Source organism: Capricornis sumatraensis, chromosome 9, assembly GCF_032405125.1.
Source record: "Capricornis sumatraensis isolate serow.1 chromosome 9, serow.2, whole genome shotgun sequence".
Taxonomy (NCBI): Eukaryota; Metazoa; Chordata; class Mammalia; order Artiodactyla; family Bovidae; genus Capricornis; species Capricornis sumatraensis.
The window spans coordinates 74,888,029-74,894,502 of NC_091077.1; the positions used below are offsets into that span (position 1 = coordinate 74,888,029).

Consider the following 6,474-nt stretch of genomic DNA (forward strand, 5'->3'; position numbering starts at 1 on the left):
CACATATTAAATATCTGGCAGGTTGTAAGAGGGTTGTATTTTACACTTGGGATCTTCCCTCTGCAACTGCATAATTATTTCTCTGTTGACATAAAATACAGAAATGTGATGACAGAGAAGGTGAGATTTGTTTGTACTCAGTCTACATTGAGTGATAGATTTAAACATGCAGATTAAATTAGTTATGCCTAATGGGCATTTGTATGTATTCTTTGGATAAATATCTGTTAAGTGTTCTGCTCATTTTTAATCAGGTTAATCAAACCAAAATGGCAGACTGAAACACAAGTAAAAAGAAACATGGAGATATAGAGCAACGAGAAAACAGAAGATAAAATGCCAGTACTGTCTTCATTTTTCACCTTCTTGGTTAAATTTATTTCTAGGTATTTTATCCTTTTTGTTGCAATTGTAAATAGGATTGTTTTCATAATTTTTCCTTCCGCTAGCTCATTGTTAGCATATAAAAATGCAACAAATTTTTGTATTGAAAAATATACAAAATTTTTTGTGTATTTTTTGTACCTTGAAACTTTATTATTTCCAATAGTATATTGGTAGGGCCTTTAGGGTTTTTAATATACATATAAAATCATGTCATCTATAAATAGTAATGGTTTTACTTCTTGCTTCTCTCCTTTTGCTCTGACTGGAGCTTCCAGTGGTGACAGTGGAATCCCTGTCTTGTTCCTCAGCTTATAGGGATCGCTTTCAGGTTTTCACCATTGAGTGTGATGTTAGCTGTGGGTTTGTCATATATAAGGGCTTCCCTGGTGGTGCAGAGGTTAAAGCGTCTGCCTGCAATGTGGGAGACCTGGGTTTGATCCCTGGGTTGGGAAGATCCTCTGGAGAAGGAAATGGCAACCCACTCCAGTATTCTTGCCTGGAGAATCCCATGGATGGAGGAGCTTGGTTGGCTACAGTCCACGGGTCGCAAAGAGTCGGACATGACTGAGCGACTTCACTTTCACTTGTCATATATGGCCTTTATTATGTTGATTTATTTTATGTGCACTTTGAGAGTTTCTGTGATAAATAGGTGTTGGATCTTGTCAAATGCTTTTTCTGCATCTATTGAGATGTTGATCCAGTTTTTACCCTTCACCCTGCACTTTGTTAATGTGGTGCTTTGTGTTGATGCTTTGTGAATGTTGAGCCATCGCTGCATCCTATAATGAATCCTACTTGATCATGTTGTGTGTGTGTGCTCAGTCATGTCCGACTCTTTGCAACACCATGGACTGTAGCCTGCCAGGCTCCTCTATCCGTGGGGTTCTCCAGGCAAGAATACTGGAGTGGCTTGCCATTTCCTCCTCCCGGAAACCTTCTCAACCCAGAGACTGAACCTGAGTCTCATGCACTGTCAGGCGGATTCTCCACCACTGGTGCCCCCTTGTTTTTGGTTTGTTAATATTTTGTGGAGGATTTTCCCATCTATGTTTATCAGTGACATTGGCCTGTAATTTTCAATTTTTGTGTTATCTTTGTGTGTTTTAGTATCAGGGTAATGGCCTTCTAAATGAGTTAGAAGCTGTCTCTTTTCAGTTTTTGGGAGAGTTTAAAAGTAGGTATTATATCTTTGAATATTTGATGGAATTCACCTGTGAAGCTGTCTGGTCCTGGACTTTTGTTTTTTCAGAGGTTTCTGATTACTGTGTCAGTCTTCTTATTAGTGATCAGTGTATTGACTTTTCTCTTTCATCTTGATTCAGTCTTGGAAATTTGTATGATTCTCAGAATTTACCCATTTCTTCTATGTTGTCCAGTTTGTTGGTGTATAGTTATTCATAGTATTCTTATCTAATCCTTCCTATCCTTTATAGTTCTGTATTATTTATTTTAATTTTGCCTCTTTCATTTCTGATTTTATCCGTTTTTTTTTTTTTTTTAGTGAGTCGGCCTAAAGGTGTGTCAATTTTGTCTGTTTTCAAAGAATGAGCTCTTATTTTTATTGATCTTTTCTATTATCTTTTCAGTCTACTTAATTTACTTCTGCTCTGATTTTGTTATGTCCTTTCCTCTAACTTTGAGCTTCATTTGTTCTTCATTTCCTAGTTACTTTAGATGTATGGATAGATTATTTGAGCTGCAGATGGACATATATTGCTATAAACTTCCCTGTTAGTGCTCTTTGTGGTGCATCCCACAGATTTTGGATTTTTCCTTTTCATTTATCTTCAGATATTTCTCTTTCTCTTTTAACTTTTTTGTTGACCAATAGTTTTTCAATAGCTTGTTCAGTCTCCACATATTGTCATTTTCCCCCAGCTTTCATCTTACAGTAGATTTCCAGTTTCATACCATTGTGGTTGAAAAGGCACTTGATATGATTTAAATCTTCTTAAATTTAATGAGACTTGAATCCCAGCATTTGGTCTGTCCTTGACAAAGTTCCATGGGCACTTGAGAAAAGTGTGCATTCTGTGCATTTGGATGGATATTGTGTACATGTTATCAGATCTATGTGATTTACTGTTTCATTTAAGTCTGCCCTTAACCTTGTTGACTTTCTTTCTAGGTGAGCCATCCATTTATGTAGATGTAGTGTTACAGTGCCTTACTATTACTTGGCTGTCAATTTTCCCCTTTATGTTCGTAATAGTTCTATGTATGTTAGGTATATATATTATTCATCTCTTGTTACCTTTTTTGGCTTGAAGTATTTTCTCTGATATGAATATGGCTACTTTTTTTTTTTTTTTTTGCTTTTGGCTACGGATAGCTTAGAGAATTGTCTTCTGTCTCGTTACTTTCAGCCTATGTTTGTCTTAAGAATTTGAGGTGAGTCTTTTTATTTATGAATCTGTCCAGTTACTCTGTCTTTTGATTGAGTTCTATTCATTTACTAAATGTAAATGATTATTGATAAATGAATACAATACTGCCATTTGATCTTTTGTTGTCTGTTCTGTATCTCTGTGTTTCTTTTTCCTGGTGTTTCTGTCTGCCATTTTGGTTTGGTGGTTTTCTATGATGTGTGTTTCCCAACTTCCTTTTTCAAAATGTGTCTCTGGTCTAGATTTATGTTTTGTGGTTACCATGGGTTGGTATAAAACATTTTCCTAGATAAAACAGTCCTTTTCTTGCCTATACTCTCTGATCTTCAGTTGCTTGTGTTTGGAGAATGTTATTCCATTGCATAGTGGCCTGTGCAGAGTTTCTATTGAGAAATCTGCTGATAGTGTAATGGGGGTTACTTTGTATGTTACCCTTCTTTTTTCTGTGGCTGCCTTTAAGATTCTGTCTTTGTCATTGAATTTTGGCAGTTTTCATTATAATACGTTTTGGGAAAGGTCTTTTTGCATTGAGATTTCTTATGTAGGTTTTCCTCTTAGCTTTGACTTGTAAATGCAGTTCCTTCCCCCAGGTTTGGAACATTCTCAGCTATTACTTCCTTAGGTAAACTCTCTACTCCCTTCTCCCTTTTCTCCTTCTAGGATACCCATTATCCTTAGGTTGCCCTTCCTAAAAGAGTTTCACAGTTCTCAGGATTTCCTCAATTATTTTAGATCTTAATTCTCTCTCCTCTCCTACCAGTGTCATTTTTAGATTCGTGTCTTCAAGGTGCTAATTCTCTCTTTGATATGGTCTGCTCTGTTTTCAGTATGCTCTAATGTGTTCTTGGTCTCATTTATCGCATCCTTCAGCTCCTGAATGTCTATTAGTTCTCTTTTACATTGAAATCTCTTTGGTAAAGTATTTTTTCTGTGTATTAATATTATTCCTGAGCTCTTTGAACTGCCTTTCTGTGTGTCTTTTTTTTTTTTTTTTCAGTTAGCTTGTGTGTTTCTTCATGACAGCTGTTTTGAATTCCTTATTAGATTACTTAATTGCATGACTTTTGTTTTCTGGAGAATTGTCATATTATTTTTGTGATACAATGTTATGCTGGTTTTTCTTGGTGCTTTATGAGTTGTTCCTTGGCTGATATATTTGAAGAAACAAATTCTTTGCTTCTTTGCTGCTGCTGCTGCTAAGTCGAGTCAGTCGTGTCTGACTCTGTGTGACTTTAGGTAAAGGTTCTTTTACTTGATTCTATCAGGCGAGGATAATCTCCTTGGCTTTGTCTTGGTGCAACAAAAATTTGAAGCGATGGACATTAAAGCCCTTGGCACGTCATAGCTCTTGGACAGACCGTGTTGTAGCTCTTGGGTCTTGAACAGACCGTGATATAGCTCTTAGACAGATCAGTGTTACAGCTCCGTGTTACAGGTCAGTTTTATTTAGAAAATAGCAGGAAAATACATGCTCGAGGTGTGAGGGCATGCCAACCCAAAGATGCCAAGAGAAGCAAGACCCCCGGTCCTTTGGCTCCTCTTTTTATGTTTTTCCCTCCCTCCCCCCTGGCCCGGGCCTGCCCTGTGTAAACTGGGCTAGCCAGGAGTGCTGTTCGTTCTACCTGAGGTCCTCACTCCAGTCCTCGGACCTTCCTTCGTTCTATTTTTGTGGGCTTTTCCCTTCCTTGTCTTTTAGCCACCGCCATTTTGGATTCCTGTTTCCTATTCTAACTACCTAACAATTCTAAGAATTCAACAGGTTAGTAGTTAGAGATCTTCCTTTTGTTTTTAGGGCTTCCCTGGTGGCTCAGACGGTAAGGAATCTGTCTGCAATGCAGGAGACCCGGGTTTGATCACTGTATGGGGAAGATCCCCTGCAGATCTTCAGTGTTCTTGCCTGGAGAATTCCACGAACAGAGGAGCCTGGTGGGCTACAGTGCACAAGGTCATAAAGAGTCGAACAAGACTGAGCGACTCACACTTTCACTTTTTTTTGTTTTTCAGTAGGTGGTGCTATAGCACAAGTTTTTGGTATTTCTACCTGAGTTGTCTGTGCTTGTACTTGAGAGTCAGTCCTGTACTTTTCACCCTCCACTGCCTCTGCCAGAGTTCTTGCCCTTTGCCCCTACTGTTGCTGCTTGTACCTCTGGGCTTGCTCTGCTTTGCTGTAGCCAATGCTGGTACTGTTGTTGGTGTTGCTTCCTGGGGCACCTAGATGGGGGGCGCCTTGCTGCCTCAGGAACAGCCTGGGTCATGGGCTCTGCAACTGCAGGAGGGAGGAGCAGAGATTGAGCCTAACGGCACCTGCACTGTATCCACTTCTGTCAGGTTCATGGGCAGCACCTCTTGGGTACAGGGGCTGGAGTCACGTGTGTATTTGCAGCTAGAGGAACGGAGTCAGAGTCCCCACTGCCACTCCTGCCCTGTTCTCAGCAGTGAAGGGTGCTTCTGCAGCCAGGAGACTGGAGTTGCGTGCACTGCCTCCTGGACTTTCTGGTGCCACAAGGTTTTCTGGGATCATTGTGTTGGGGAGGGGTGTGATCCTAGGCATTACCTCTGCTGTTCTCACTTTCTGATTCCTCTGTGTTTCCAATCCACCGATCTTCAGATGTAGACATCTGTGGAACTCTCCAGTGTGTGCTGGGCAGAGGAACCTTTATCGTGTTACAGATGTTTGACTGGTTATAGATTGAAGGGGAGAGAGAAAGGGAACAGAGTGTTGTACCATCGCCTCCTCCCCACCTTTTTTTTTTTGGTTAGTATTACCATGGTATATGGGCTTCCCAGATGCACTAGTGGTAAAGAATCCTCCTTGCCAATGCAGGAGATGCAGATTCAATCCCTGGCTTGGGAAGATCCTCTTGAGTAGGAAATGGCAACTCTCTCCAATATTATCTGGGGAAGTCCATGGGCAGAGGAACCTTGCAGGCTACAGTCCATGCGGCTTCATACAGTTGGACAGGATTTAATCATTGCTTTTAGACTATTGGGGCTTCCCTCGTGGTTCAGATGGTAAAGAATCTGCCTGAAATGCAGGAGACCCAGGTTTGATCCTTTGCTTGGAAAGATCCCCTGGAAAAGGGAATGGATATCCACTCTAGTATTCTTGCCTGGCGAATACCATGGATAGAGGAACCTGGTGGACTACAGTCTACGGGGTTGCAGAATTGGACACGACTGCATGACTAACACAGTTTTCTTTCTTGCCTTTTCTTCATTTTCCCTGCTTTCTTTTAATAAGTAAGTAGTATTTATTTACTTACCTACTTGCTTATTTTTATACATCTTACATTTATTTTTATTTTTAAATTACTTGATTAATTTTTGACCATGCCACATGGCTTGCAGGATTTTAGTTCCGTGACCAGGGATTGAACCCAGGCCTATGGCAGTGAAAGTTCCAAGTCCTAACCACTGGACCACCACGGAATTTTCCTTGGTAGTATTTATGACTCCCTCTTGTCGCCTTTGTTGACTTATTCAGTTCAGTTCAGTCACTCAGTCATGTCTGACTCTCTGCGACCCCATGAACCACAGCATGTCAGGCCTCACTGTCCATTGGGTAAACTCCTGGAGTTTACCCAAACTCATGTCCATTGAGTCGGTGATGCCATCCAACCATCTCATCCTCTGTCGTCCCCTTCTCCTCCCTCCCTCAACCTTTCCCAGCATCAGGGTCTTTTCCAATGAGTCAATT

The 6,474-nt window shown here is 40.5% G+C and overlaps 1 non-coding gene across 1 annotated transcript; it reads right to left on the minus strand.

Annotated features, from left to right (window-relative positions):
• Positions 1 to 6,133: 6,133 nt before the first annotated feature.
• On the minus strand, positions 6,134 to 6,206 carry TRNAE-UUC (transfer RNA glutamic acid (anticodon UUC)). The gene has a single exon. It is a non-coding gene; the product is annotated as a tRNA-Glu (tRNA).
• Between the last annotated feature and the right edge of the window lie 268 nt (positions 6,207 to 6,474).